Source organism: Schistocerca piceifrons, chromosome 3, assembly GCF_021461385.2.
Source record: "Schistocerca piceifrons isolate TAMUIC-IGC-003096 chromosome 3, iqSchPice1.1, whole genome shotgun sequence".
In the NCBI taxonomy this organism is placed as follows: domain Eukaryota; kingdom Metazoa; phylum Arthropoda; class Insecta; order Orthoptera; family Acrididae; genus Schistocerca; species Schistocerca piceifrons.
Genome location: NC_060140.1, coordinates 323,027,664 through 323,042,947, shown reverse-complemented (window position 1 = coordinate 323,042,947; position 15,284 = coordinate 323,027,664). Strand labels below are relative to the sequence as shown.

The 15,284-nt window shown below is 43.6% G+C and overlaps 1 protein-coding gene across 3 annotated transcripts in view; it reads right to left on the bottom strand.

Moving 5' to 3' along the window:
- LOC124787894 (glycoprotein-N-acetylgalactosamine 3-beta-galactosyltransferase 1-like) overlaps nucleotides 1-15,284 on the bottom strand; it is a 343,470-nt gene that overhangs the window by 188,023 nt on the left and 140,163 nt on the right. For 2 of the 3 annotated variants that reach the window (XM_047254865.1, XM_047254867.1), the window contains exon 1: nucleotides 712-1,000. The exons of the other annotated variant lie outside the window; for it this stretch is intronic. The gene's annotated coding sequence lies outside the window, so the exon portion shown is untranslated. Of the gene's footprint in view, nucleotides 1-711; nucleotides 1,001-15,284 lie in introns of those variants that run through there. 3 annotated transcript variants of the gene reach the window in all.

Here is a 15,284-nt window from a genome sequence, read left to right as displayed (position 1 = left end):
TGAGTGTCTGTGTTGATGGTCAGTTCTCCGCACGAACTGTTAGCTCGTATCAGATTAATGAACACATCTACGGTATCATTGATAAGGCCATGGGCGACTTCCTGCCCTAACCTTGCATAATTCTGTCCTACTTTGTATACGTTTCATACATATACATACTTTTTCTGTAATGTATCCGGTATGTCCGATACTGTTATGCTGAATAGTATGGACTAATGAATGAACAAACCACAGCAAATAGCCTACGGTAGCAGGAATCAGCATTTCGTTGCTTATTTTAAAAAAATGTAAACCAAAAAGCAAACATCTCACCTTACACTGCCCTACCAACTGCAGCTAAACTACACGGCGCACAATATTAACCATTCACGTTAATTTTCATTCTCAAAAGAATAGAAACTCTCAAATAACAATTTTTCGCTAAATTTCAAATCATAACATTACAACTTGCAGTTGACGGCTGCTGTTGGATTTCAGTCTCATAAAATGTCAACAAAAGAAAGACTTTCTGTAGTACTATTGTTAAAGGAAAAGCTGCAGAGTAGATTCCCGCTTTCTCGTTAATTTTGTTACACTGAATATCCTACAATTTAGGCAGTTTCCTCGCCGCTTTGACAGTAGTATTCCCTGATTTCTGTAGTGAAATTCTGCACATTCATATCTTGACTTGTGACACTTTTATCGTCGGTTAAACAACTAATGTTTACTTACCAAACAACAGTGGAGCCGCGTTGTGTTCATTCTCACACATGTTGCTGCGTTTTGCTGCATCCGCTACTGTTTACCGCTTAGTGTTATGAAAAAAAATCGGTAGTCATCACATGAAAATACTAAAACTGACGATAAAAACGATGGACTTGTTTCACTGGTTCACAGCTAACTGTTGAGTGAGAATAATAAATAGGATCACTTTTTTCATTACTACTGTCAACAATCTTCACTCGCGCACAGCACTCCGCTCCCATTGCATCCTATCAATTTTCTGCCGGTGCGTGCTGTAGTCAAAGATATTCATACGCAAAGATACAGTAATGTTGCGTCTGGTTTGTCGTGACGCAATGCAGCCACTGTGTGTTGTTAGTTTTAGTTTGTGCCGTATGTCGTTTCTAAGAACGTTAATATCTTTACAGTGGTGGATCTAAGTTTGAATGTACATACAGTGACACACATTATCAATCAATGAACCTCAAGATTCCAATCTCGCTGCTTGTCCACGTCATCTACAAAGATATACCGAGTTATTTTGGTTGCCGATTCTCCGCACTTGCCGAACGATGTAGTGGTCAATAGACCGAACCTCTTTATGTTAATTGTTTCATGATTCAGTAATTAAAATGAATTCATTTGTCTCCTTTTAGAAACTACTCTTTTTTCGTAAAAAGCAGGCAAGAGAAAAATACCGGTCTTCCATACAGCTCGAAAATTATGAACAGTGAGTGAGTGGCATGCATAAGAGAAACCTGTCCAAATAGATGGGAATTTCCAAATAATTTCGTGGTTTATTTTGTAACAACAAAAGAGCCCAGGAAGGCCTAATACAATTCCTCTAGCGCCACTGCCAAGTTGTCTACTGCCTACAGCGTGTGTGTGATTCAGTGGTTGAGACGAAGCGTGATGCATCAGGAAGCTTAAATCACCTGAAAAAGTAATTCATTTCCAGCGGTATATCATACAGTACTAATGTTCCAGCGTCCATGGCGATTGTAATTGACTGCTAACTAAGTTGGAAATGCAGTTTCTCGTCCGTAGTAAAGTATTAAGGAGATCATGCAGTTTGTCACTTGCTGTTATGTCATGCAGTAAAGGTATTCCAGAGTCCACGGCGATTGTAACGGAAAACTAAAAGGTGGACATGCAGTTTGTCGCCTGCGGAACCCCATTTGCAACAACTTGTCTTTCAAAACAGCTACTTTCGAAAGGGTTTTCTTTCTCCCTTATTTTACCTACTGTTATCTGCGGTGCTTAACCTGCTGTCGTGGAGGGGCAGACTTCCCGCATTCTTCGGTGAAGAAGTGTCGTCAACCGTGTTATTGTAAACTAGTGGTTTTGTCGTGACTCGTCTGCTTCCGGTAGTTACCAATGACAGCAACACTTTGTATGTATGGCAGGATGCATCGTTTCTTGCCCAACCGTGAGGCACTTTTTTGTTAAATGTGCTTAAATCAGAAGCTTTCCCATTTTCAGGCCGGATGACCAAGTAGGATGGCGCAGTGGTAAGAATGACACTATGGGGGACGATGGCAGTTCAAATCCTCGTCTGGTCTTTCAGGCTTAGTTTTTTTTCTCTATCCCGAACTTGTGGCTTCATCTTTAATGATGCCGTCGGCAGGACGTTAAAGCCTAACTATCCTTCCTTCGACAAAATTATTTCTGTATATTTCGTTGTCAGTTAAATGCTTCATGTACTGTACTGTCACGTAAGCGTGTTCAGTCCAGTGCTGGGCGAAATATTAAAACGTTCTGGCTTTGTATTACCTATCTACGCATGCTAATTAAGTGGAGAACTGTTTTCTTTATCCTAAATATTTAGGGGCAATTTTTCACCCACAAATTTCCTTTTGTAAGAGTGGAAATGTCGCCCGATAAGAGTCCCTTACGTTTACATTGGATTCAGATCGGGCGAATTTGGTGGCCGAGATCGTGAGTTCACTACCATGCTCCTCAAATCACTGCAGAACTATTCTGGCCTTGTGACACGGTTATCTTGCTGGAAAATGCCAACGCTGTCAGGGAAGAGCATGAAGAGATGGAAGTGGACCAGGATAATGCTCTCACTTGGGCTTCCACGACACCTGTGGTAGTAATCGAAAACACTATGACAGCTGTGGGCTATGTGAACATTAGCCCACAGCTGTCATAGTGCTTTCGATTACTGCCACAGGCCTCGTGGAAGCCCAAATGAATGTTTCCCACAGCATAATAATGCACCCACTTGTCCTGCGTTGGTGGTGTGGTCCATGTCCACGAACATCAGTCGATTAACATGAAATGTAATTCACCCGACCAGGCGACAAGTGTCCATTGATCCACGGTCCAGTCTACGTGATTCTGTGCCCACTACAGTAGTAAATGACGGTTCCTTTGGGTGAACATCGGAACACGTAATGGACATCAACTGCAGAGCTCCGTGTTAAGAGTGTGCGCTAAATGGTCAGCTCGACCACACCTTGTCTTCTACTCGTGGTCACAGAATTAGAGTACACAGAATGGAAGCTCTGCTACAATCCATGTGCAAAATTTAGTGCCCATGCACGAAGCCTGCCATATAGCAACTAACAACTTTGTTTGAAGCCATCCGCAGTTCGTGGTCTTGCGGTAGCGTTCTCGCTACCTGCGCACGGGGTCCCAGGTTCCATTCCAGGCGGGGTCAGGGATTTTCTCTGCCTCGAGATGACTGGGGCTGTGTGTCTTTCATCATCATCGAACACCCCGCATGGGGGGGTCTCCCGGCCAACAGTGCCGTACGATCATTTAAATTCATTTGAAGCCAAAGGTGATCGGATGCGTTTTGTTTATTAATTAAGCATTTTAGCTGCTGGGCTCACGTACAAGTTAACAGTTGTATGGTGTACCGTTAAAGTTAGAAATATGTAATGAGCGGATGTAAGAGGAAGACCACTCAGGAAAGTAAAGAGCGGTTCCCACAAAGTGGCTGATAGCAGTACACTAGAAGAAGGAATTTTCAGAATTTCTTGCTGTAAACAATAAAGGCTAATTAAACTTTAAAAAGTACTGCATATAAATAAATCAAACTTACAGCAACTCCTGCAGTTCGTTTTACGGTAGAGGTTCTGCTTTTCCTTTAAAAAATTAGAAACGAATTTTTCGTCGTACTTGCGCTTTCTCTTCCTGTTTGTGATACCTCTCTTTCGATTCTGAGGAAACTAACTGGCGCACGAAATCGATTTCTTTCGTATATTATAGTTTTACATCACAGTTCGATCGTGAAGTACCAATTTCTTCGATACTGGTCATGTATGTATGGCATGTGTGTATGTATGTATGTTAACCGGGGACCTAGAAACGACGGAGAGGCTCCGTCCCCGCCGAAGCCGCAGTGGTCCACAACCCCAAGACGACTACCGGAGTCCACTTCACCCCTCCGCCGCCCCACACCGATCCCAGGGTTACTGTGCGGTTCGGCCAACCGGGCGGGTTCGATACTGGTCATAGTCACTGTGATTTCCTAGTAATCTGCGGCAAAAAATTTGAATGGTTTGCAGTGAAAAATCTGGTCTCCGGCTACTTCACGTTCGGTTCATTTTGGGTGATAAACTGCTGTGTACTAAATATAGCTAACAATGCGAAATTGTTTTTAAAGCTGTAAGGAAAGCCACATCTCACTGTTGCATGGAAAGATAGGAAGTTAAAGTATTTTTTGAGCGTGCTGCCTGATGGTGTCACGTGCAAGGAACCGGAAGTTCAGCCACGAACAGTTCGCACAGGCAGATTCAGGTTTCTCAAATTAGTGATTGCGATTTATTGTTGTAGGCCCTACTTACTGCTGGAAGAAAATGGTAACGAGACATTCCGCAACAACAGTTACAAATGGAAAAGCTGAAACACATATCATATTTAGGACAAAACTTGGCAAAAGGTTTTTTGCGGCTCTTATCAGTAATTATTTGTAGAAAGAATATGATTCTTATTACATAATATGTTAGACTGAATTTATAGGTCCGGGCCTAATTTAAAACATGTGGATAAATTAACTTTTAATGCCGTCTTCTGTCTTCACCTAAAGTTAATTAGAAATAATTTCGCTAACTGCGAATACTTGGAATCAGCTGCGTTAGGTACAGATATGCTACCTGTTGGCGAAATATGAAAATTTGTGCCGGACTTGGAATTGAGCCCAGATTCCTGCTTATCGCGAGCGGTAACCTTAACCGCTTCGGCTATCCGTGCACGCTAATTTATTTTGAATTAATTTTGGACGCCTTTCAATCGCCATTAATAGTTGTTCATCCAGATACGCAAGTAAATGTGTTACTTTAGTGCTAGAAACATGAGTGAAAATTCTGGCACTGATGCAAACACTGGCGCTCCTGCAGAGAGTCCTGTAACATCTGTTTCTGCTGAAAATGAATTTGGTTTATCAGCTCACAGTCCCAGAAAAGAAAAATCAAGAAGTAAAATATAATTGCTGCAACGAAAAAAAAGGAATACTTGCAAAACAAAGTACAGTTTACTATCGATTATCTGCGGTAATTGGAGACTTGAACATCGCGGACAATCGAATTCCCGGATAACCCGCAGTTAAAGTACACGGTAATGTATTAGATTTGTTCAAATACAAAAATTAATTACAACGTCACGATTAAAATCACTTAACTAACGTTTGTAATAAATTATACTGTATTCATCGTATTATGTGTGAGAATACAGTATTTACAAAGAATAGAGTGCAAGCTAATTTCACATTAGCCTACACTACTTTGAAACAAAATAGTCTTGAATTGATTCCTATCACAGTGAGGTAGCTTGTCTTTTACATATCGCACTAAGAATTTTAAGCAACACCAACTTGTCGGAATGGGGAGCATCTCCTTGCTATTCCGGGCAGTCCGGTAAACTTTCGTACCATTGAAGTGCTGGTTCATGACTTATTACTGTTCCTGGAATTAGAGGAATGTTGTCATCTTTGTCGCTGTCATTGTCATCGCTGACCAACAGCACTGTCATTGAACATCTCGTGATCTAGCTCAATGCGGTTCATGTCAAAACATTCAGAAATATTTTCCTTGTGAACAGTTTCACACCGTAGAGTACCTAAAACAGCAGCTAACGTTGCTAACGAGCAGTCTTCTTCGTCATCGGAATCGCTGATTTCATCAGTTTTAGGATTAATGGTTTTCCATGACTTGGCTATGGTTGATTGTTTACCTTAATCCAGTCTTCGACACTTCATTAATTGCCTCTAGCACAGTCAATAGTTTCCAAAATTATTGAAGACTGCTCTCCTCATTAGGAAATTTTTGTAGCAGATTTCCTCTGTAAATCCCTGATCCATTGGGTAAATTAAGGCTCTCAAAAAAAATGTTCAAATGTGTGTGAAATCTTATGGGATTTAACTGCTAAGGTCATCAGTCCCTAAGCTTACACACTACTTAACCTAAATTGTCCTAAGGACAAACACACACACCTTCGCCGGGACCAGCCGTACAGTCCATGACTGCAGCGCCTAAGACCGCTCGGCTAATCCCGCGCGGCAACAACAATTCGAACCATATTTCTAACATAGGAACATAGCCTGTTATGGAACCATCTTTGAAATATTGTGTAGTCCATCCAGGCCGCTTTCTTTTAAAAATAATAGACAGGTCAATTGCAGGTCAATTGCGTATTTCGTTTCCTCTGAAACAGCGCGTTTTATTTATTTACTTCTTAGACCAAGCTTAGCTTCATGTGATCTCGTTCTATTAACATAAAACAACACAGTTTTCCTTTCCATACTTGATTTATAACCAGTCTCACTACGCTTTGTCTCGAGAACTAAAGTCTTTGTTGGCGGACACGTCAAAAAAAAAAAAAAAACCGGTTTCGTTCGCGTTGTATACAAAATTTAGAAATGGCCTTATTATCTGGCAGTCTCCCGGATACCATTACACTGTTTAAATCTTGATAGCCATTCGGAAGACGCACTAAAATCTAAAATCTCCTTCAATATCCAACGTTTTGGAGAAAAACTCCGCCTGTTTGGCACACATTGGGCTAGATACTTGAGTGCCCTCTGATTTTTTCTGCTTAAACCATTCCAACACGGCTTTATCCAGTTGTGCACATGTAGATATTTTCTTAGCCATACGCTTTGACAAACTTTTAGATGAGTCAGAACTGCTAGCAAATTGAATTATTTTGTCTTTGATAAACTGCCTGTTGGCTTCTGTTTCGGGTTCTTCGCCAGACTTGAAGATTCGCCCTCCATTGCCGGTGGTGGACTGGAGTCGAAGTCGCAACCGCAGATAATATTTTCCTGGCGCGCCAACGTCCAAGGGTTTTTCCGTGGTCATTTCCGGTGAGCGCCAGGTACATGTAACCTGCTGCCGCTAGATCGACTCCAGTCTGCCACCAGCAGTGGAGGGTGAAGCTTTGACAATGCCAGCCACTCGCGCTGGCGAAACGTCAGAGAAAGTACCAAACAAACATCGCCCGAAGAAACTGAGACAGAAGCCAACAGGCAGTTCCTCAACAAGTGACCACGAAAAGCCTTAACAATTTTGTATTTTGTCTTCGTTTTTCCGAATACCGCGAATCGTAGTTTCCCCCACATTGTAAATCAGTACCAAATTCTGCGCATCAATACTGCCTTCTTCGAGTCTGTTAATTATTTCCAGTTTCTACTGTATCGTCAGCACAACATATTTTCACTTTTCAGACATTGTTGACAGAAACCAAATGACTACAGTATCCACCGCAACAATACAGTCCAGCGCTTGAGGTGTTCGATTAGCACACTGTTTTAATATAATCCATTATGGAGTCGAGGTAGCAGTTGTCGTTATACTGGTTATCACTGTTAGCATTCAACCGCGATTCTTATACATATATTTTAACAACGCGTTTCAAGAGACAATGCTCTCATCATCAGGTTGTAAAGTCTATGTCATGAAATTAAACGGACTAAAAAGACAAAATACCATCACAAATAGTTGGGAAGTCCATAGAGTAAAGCAGAATTAAAAGTATATTGGACTTTGGGTCCTCGTCTTACATTAAAGTTGTTGACACAAGTCGATGGCCGTCCCAAAGCTACCAAGTATGCTGTCGCACTGTGTCGGCTCGGGAGCTGTTGTGGATTCGCGCATAGGGCAGTCAATATACCTATGAGCGAAAAAGATAGGGAGACTGAAATTAATACCGTTAAGAGAATAGCGATGAATAACGGTTACAGAATAGATATGGTTAAAAAACTGTTACGGAAGAGTAATAAGCGCAAAAAGAAAAAAACCTGACGGAGAGAAAGTGAAAATTATCACGATGCCATACTACGGAACAGTCTCACAAAAGATAGCAAATATTTTTAAGCCATACGATGTTAAAATAGCTTTTCAGACTAATAACCTAGTGAGGTATAGCCTTAAGCACGATATTGGCGAAAAGAGAAATAAGTTTGAAAGCTCGGGAGTTTATAAGACTCAGTGCAGAACTTGTGATGCAAAATATATAGGGCAGACAGGAAGATCATTCGCGATCCGGTATAAAGAACATAAAGATGCGTTCAGGTTAGGAAATTATGACAAATCAGCTGTTGCGAACCATATATATGAAACAGGCCATCCCCTTAATAGCATAGAAGATAACGTAGAAATATTGCATGTAGAAAAGAAAGGGAGGAAACTTGATTTACTAGAGGAATTCGAGATAGCTATCCATGAAAAAGAAACAAAGCAATATTCTAAATGCACAAGATAATTTTAAAGAAATGAGATTTTTTAGCGGGTTTTTAGAATTATTTTAGGGTAGGTATGCGACTTAAACTTATAGCTTGTCACTGACGGAGTTGCGAGAGGCTAATGATGGCAGACCAATGCAATAAGGAAATAAGGCGCCCAATAGCATAGCGTTACTGTCAAGCACACGGCTGTAACCACGCCACACCTAGGCACGTCAGTCCACAACAGCTCCCGAGCCGGCACAGTGCGACAGCATACTTGGTAGCTATGGGACGGCCATCGACTTGTGTCAACAACTTTAATGTGAGACGAGGACCCACAGTCCAATATACTTTTAATTCTGTTTTACTCTATGGACTTCCCAACTATTTGTGATGGTATTTTGTCTTTTTAGTCCGTTTAATTTCATGACATAGACTTTACAACCTGATGATGAGAGCATTGTCTCTTGAAACGCGTTGTTAAAATATATGTATAAGAATCGCGGTTGAATACTAACAGTGATAACCAGCACACTGTTTGCTACACTCGGGTCGTACTGTGACATTTTCGTTCACCGGCGAGCACTTCTTTCTTTCTTTCTTTCACTGGCGCCATGTCCCGCGCTGACGCAGGGTCGACATTGTTAGGAACGGATTTGGCGAGGTTAGTGGAAAGGGGTGGCCGGATGCCTTTCCTGCCGCCACCCCGTACCCCCGCGACGGAATTAGTGAACTCCTGCTGTCTGCGTCTAGTGTAATTCATGGAATAGGGCGAACGTGTTCAGATGTCTGCGAGTCGTGTAACTGAGGCGGAACGTGGAGACCATCCCGGTATTCACCTAGCGGGATGTGGAAAACACCGACGAGCACTCCCGGGTAGAAGAAAAGCGGGTAATCCGCTCACGGATAATCGAGAGTTTACTGTAGATCAGTTGTCATTTGAAGCTGATTTAACTAAAGATTTATCACAACTCGTTTCATCGGCATTTACTTTTGTAAAAGTTTTCATTCAGTCTGTTTCATCACTCCAGTTTCGTAAGAACGTCCACTTCCAGCTGTAGCAGTAAGCAGTTATCATTTCATGTTTACTCGGTTTCATTATGACGTCGAGCTCAACGCTTGACTTCATACAAATCAAAGAAGCCGCCCTCTCCTTTCTGTATACTGTCTATTTTGTGTAGTAGTTTCTCCGACTTCACACAGATGCTCACGACAGCAGCACAAGAACTGCCGACGAGGTGGTCCGTTTGCTTGAGAGATGCTCTTTCCCAGACGTCAGGCCATATTAATCTCTCCTTTGTCTAAGTCGCTTATCTATGTGGATTTCCACGTCTACGACCCGTCTCTGCTGAAGCATCCTCTGTTCTGGGGAGCTTAAAGAAATCGCTGAGATGTACAGGGTGTATCACAATTCATGTTACACACTCCTAGATGTAGAGGGGACTAAATAGATCAAGTTTTACATTGGAACTGACGTCCGGAGACGCTATCCAACGACGCTACGGCAATGAAATGAAATGAGCGTATTGCATTGTTGGCCGGGAGGCCCATATTCGGGGAAGTTCGGCCGCCAAGTGCAAGTCTTATTTCATTCGACGCCACATTGGGCCACTTGCACGCCGTGATGAGGATGAAATTATGAGGACAACGCAACACCCAGTCCCCGAGCGCAGAAAATCTCCAACCCGGCCGGGAATCGAACCCGGGCCCGCTTGTATGGGAGGCGAGAACGTTACCACCCAACTAAGCAGGCGGACGACGCTACGGAGTGTCAAAGTAATAGGCACCATCGGATGTAAATGTATGTATATACAGTGTGATTCCGTGATGATGATGATGATGATGAGCGTTTGGCGTCATTGGCCGGGAGGCCCCTCGCGGGGCAGGTCCGGCCGCCATATCGCAGGTCTTATTACATTCGGCGCCACATTGGGCGACCCGCACGCCGGATAGGGATGAAATGATGATGAACACAACACAACACCCAGTCCCTGAGCGGAGAAAATCTCCGACCCAGCCGGGAATCGAACCCGGGCCCAGAGGACGGCAATCCGTCACGCTGACCACTCAGCTACTGGGGCGGACATTCCGTGATGATGTTACAAACTTAGAATGATGGAGACGGGCAAACGTATCGATTTGAGGTAAAGAGTTCCTTGTTCGGGAACGAATGAGTAGAAAGTTACAAGTGGCCCATACTTCCACCTCTGAAAGTTGCCTATTCTACAGTCTTAGCAACAACAGTACCGATGTATGTATTCCACTGTCAGAGGTACAAAACGATTTTCACTTGTAACTTTTGACTTATTCATTTCCGACCCAGGAACTCTTACCTCAAAATTATACATTTATCTGTCTCCATCATGCTTGAAATTTTGTAACATCATGAAGGTGTTTCCTTAAGAGCGTGCAAAAACGTAATATGATATAGAAAATCCTCTGAACAATTTGGGGTACGGAACGAGGGGTCGGAGAAGACAGCTTAAGGAGATATGGAAGTAAACCTGTCTACTGCATTGTCTATCATTACTGTTTCCCACCTTATTTACAGCTAACATACGCACAAGTTTACGCTCATTGTGCCGTTAATTTCCTGCAAGTAAACAAGGAGGAGGCTCGCGTGGTTAGCCGTGCGCTCTAACGCACGGCTTTCCGGATTGGGAAGGAGCGCCTGGTCCCCGGCACGAATCCGCCCGGCGGACTTGGGTCGAGGCCCGGTAAGCCGGCCAGTGTGTGGATGGTTTTTAGGCAGTTTTCCATCTGCCTCGGGGAATGCGGGCTGGTTCCCCTTATTCCGCCTCAGCTACACTATGTCGGCGATTGCTGCGCAAACAAGTTCTCCGCGTACGCGTACTCCACCATCACTCTACCACGCAAACATAGGGGCTACACTCGTCTGGTGTGAGACGTTCCCTGGGGGGACGGCGGGGTGTGGGGGGGGGGGGGCGAAACGCACAACAACCCTGAAAGAGTGGTTCGGTGTGGGGCGGCGGAGGGGTGAAGTAGACTGCGGTAGTCGTCGTGGGGTTGTGGACCACTGCGGCTGCGGCGGGGACGGAGACACTCCGTCGTTTCTAGGTCCCCACTTAACAAACAATACAATACAATACAAACAAGGAGGACGAGCCTGATTACTAGAAAGTCCTGATGTAGGTTTCGATTACTTTACTTGTCCATAAGGTGGTTCTGTTGTATCGCATTTACATTGTCTTAATACAGAATGTGCTATGAATCAACGACAGGCCCAGTCCTTACTCAGTGTTATTCAAGCCGTACGGTACAATACGATGGAGGAGTACCGGTACAGTTTTGCAGAACTCACTGACATGCACCTTGTGCATGGGAAAGTCCATTGCAATGATCTCGCTGCAGAAAAGCTGTAGAGGGAACGATTTCCTGACAGGCGTCATCTGTCACGACAAGTGTTTATTTCTCTCGATCGACGAATGCGTGAGACTGGTTCATTGGAAAGAAGAAATGAGGGACCTGGCAACATGAGGACCACTAGCGCACCCGATTTTGAAGAGGAGGTATGGAACGTGTTGCAGCCAGCGGACCACACCACAAGTACTCGTCGTATTACATGTGAATTGGCCGCTGCAAATACTAGCGAGTTGCGAATACTCCAATAACAACAATTACACCCATGTCACCCACAACGAATCCACGTAATGCAGGCTGACTTTGCACCAAGGGTCGCATCGTGTCAGTGGTTGCTCCAACAATGGATTGATAGACCAGGTTTCCTCCAAATCGTGTTGTTTACTGACGAGGTATTTCGAACAGCAGGAACAGCCTTTTGTAGGACGAGGAAAAACCTCAGGCTGTAGTAGAGTCACACCATGAAGTACGTTTTGCTGTAAATACCTGGGCCGGAATTGTAGGCGACAACCTCACTGAGCCATGTCTTCTACTTGGCCTTCTGAACGGCCACCTGTACACGAGGTTCGTGCAAAGAGTTCTACCTGAGTTGTTGGAGAACATCCCCTTGCTGTTCGTGAGAGGATGTGGATACAACATGACGGTGCACCGCCTCATTTCCGTGTAGATGACCGCAACCATCTCAGTGCTGTATTTCCTGGCCGCCGGATTGGAGGGGAAAGTCCCATTTCATGGCCTGTGAGGTCACTTGACCTGAATTCCCTTGATCATAATTACCATGTACTATAGTGACTTGTAAAGGTAATATTCTTTTGCTAGCTGAATTTTTCTTATTTTCGTTGTTTAAAGTTAACCTTCATAGGAATATTTTATCTAAGGGAATATGCAAAAAGTTAAGATTGAGCAAAACCTAGAGCACACAAAATTTAGATCCGACCAATATGTACATGTTGCAAGATTTAGAGACATTGTTTTAAAGGCTACTTTTCCTCAATAAACCTTTGTTAAAGCACGGTTTTTGTAAAAAACATAAGATTACACAACTTCTAAAAATCATTGTAAAACTGAAAAAGCTATTTGCTGCGAAGAAATTATCCAAATGGGATGGAACTTGGTAAACATGATGTGCATGTACAGAAATATATGGAGTAACAATCTCAGAAAACTTGGACGATTCATTTAAGAGAAAGTGCATCATAAATCGAGCAAAATAAGGTGTTGGTCCACCTCTGCCCCTTAAGCAGGCAGTTATTTGGCTTTGCATTGATTGATAGAGTTGTTGGATGTCCTCCTGAGGGATATCATCCCAGACTCCGTCCAATTGGAGCGTTAGATCATCAGAACCCTCAGCTGGTTGGAGGACCCTACCCATAATGCTCCAAGCGTTCTCAACTGGGGACTGATCTGGTGACCTTGCTGGCCAAGGCAGGGCTTGAAAAGCACGAAGACAAGCAGTAGAAATTCTCGTCGGTTGTGGGTGATAGAGTTGTTGGATGTCCTCCTGAGGGATATCATCCCAGACTCCGTCCAATTGGAGCGTTAGATCATCAGAACCCTTAGCTGGTTGGAGGACCCTACCCATAATGCTCCAAGCGTTCTCAACTGGGGACTGATCTGGTGACCTTGCTGGCCAAGGCAGGGCTTGAAAAGCACGAAGACAATCAGTAGAAATTCTCGTCGGTTGTGGGTGGGCATTACCTTGCTCAGATGTATGCCCAGGATGGCTTGCCATGATGGGCAACAAAACGGAACGTAAGCTATCCTCGATGGACCACTGTGCTGTAAAGCTGCCACGGATGTCAACAAAGGGATACTTCTATGAAATGAAACCCAGACCATACTCCAGGTTGTCGGGCAATATGGCCGTCGACAGTCACGTTGGTATCCCGACACCGCCCGGGATTTCTCCAGACACTTCTTCCCTGGTCATCGGGACTCCGTTCGAAGAGGTACTCCAGTCAATGAGATTCCAAGCCGAATGTGCCCGACACCTCTGCAACCAGGCTTGTTGGCGTACAGAGGTCAGCCAGCAAGCAGTGCTGTGAGCTCACCCCTTGCTAAGAGCCGCCTATTAATGGTTGCACGCTGGACCGATGCAATGATGAATTGGGGCTCTTAGTGCATCTCTGACGATTGCTCATTCCACTCGTTCTGTCGTCTCTCTAGATCAACTGCTTTCTTCTTGACGCTGTGTTTGGCCATGGTTCACTCATTCCTGTGAACACTGACGGATAGTGGCATCGCTCCTGTTGAAATATAAAGCTATTTGCTGATAACTCCATGTGGCATCTTTGAGCCCAAATACATGTCCTCTCTCAAATACCGACCTGCATATATTTTTCACGCGCCTGTGTAAGAGACATTGTTACTGTCCACCTGAGTACACGGAACGAAATTCACAAAGACTTTATGCCGTGGTATCGACATGTCTCCTGTTTACGAACTTAGTTACTTGTGTGGTGAAACAGGACAGCAGTTTCACACATTCGTCCATCGGCCGCCAAAGTTTACAGTTTTGTATCTTCTGTCGATATCTGTATGAATATCAGTCTGTGACTTATTTGAAAACTTTTTCGTTGTGTATCGTTTTTTTTTTCTCTTAGAGTGTGTAAGTATACGGTTTTTTCTTTTAGTAAAAATGTATTAATCGGAAAATGGGTTTCTTAATTAAACATCTGAAGTGTGAAACTGTCGTCGTGGAATAACCTTGGTAGTTTTGAAACAAAAACGTGCAAAAAATTCTTACGTCTATTAATATCTCGTTAATGACTATTTGGAAAATAGTGAAAACGTAAAACCTTAATTTCTGAATGTGTATAAACATTATAATTGTATTTTTATCTTATTATTGAAAATCTGAATAAGCTGGTTTTATCATTTTGTAATCGGTTTGTTGACAATTTTCGTCGCAAACCTATAGATAGATATAGGGGAAACCCCGCACTGTCATCATCTATATCACAGTTAATAAGTCACATTAGTCACAGCATTGTTGATCATTCAGTCGCCAATGTGACAGCCATGCAGTGCAAATACACTCATGCGCCAAAGAAACTGGTATGGGCAAGCGTATCCAAATACAGACATATGTAAACAGGCAGACTACGGCACTGCGGTCGGCAACGTCTATATAAGACAAGTATCTGGCTCAGTTGCTAGATCGTTTACTGCTACAATGGCAGGTTAACAAGATTTAAGTGAGTTTGGACGTGGTTTTATAGTCGGCGCACGAGCGATGGGACACAGCATCTCCGAGGTAGCGACAAAGAGGGAGGTTTTCCCGTACGACCATTTCACGAGTGTACCGTGAACAACAGGAATCGGGTAAGAATCATATTTCCGACATCGCTGCGACCGGAAAAAGATCCTGCAAGAACGGGACCAACGACGACTAAAGAGAATCGTTCAACGTGACGAGAAGTGCAACCCTTCCGCAAATTGCTGCAAATTTCAATGCTGGGTCAACAACAAGTGTCAGCGTGCGAACCATTCAACAAAACATCATCGATATGGGCTTTCGGTGCCG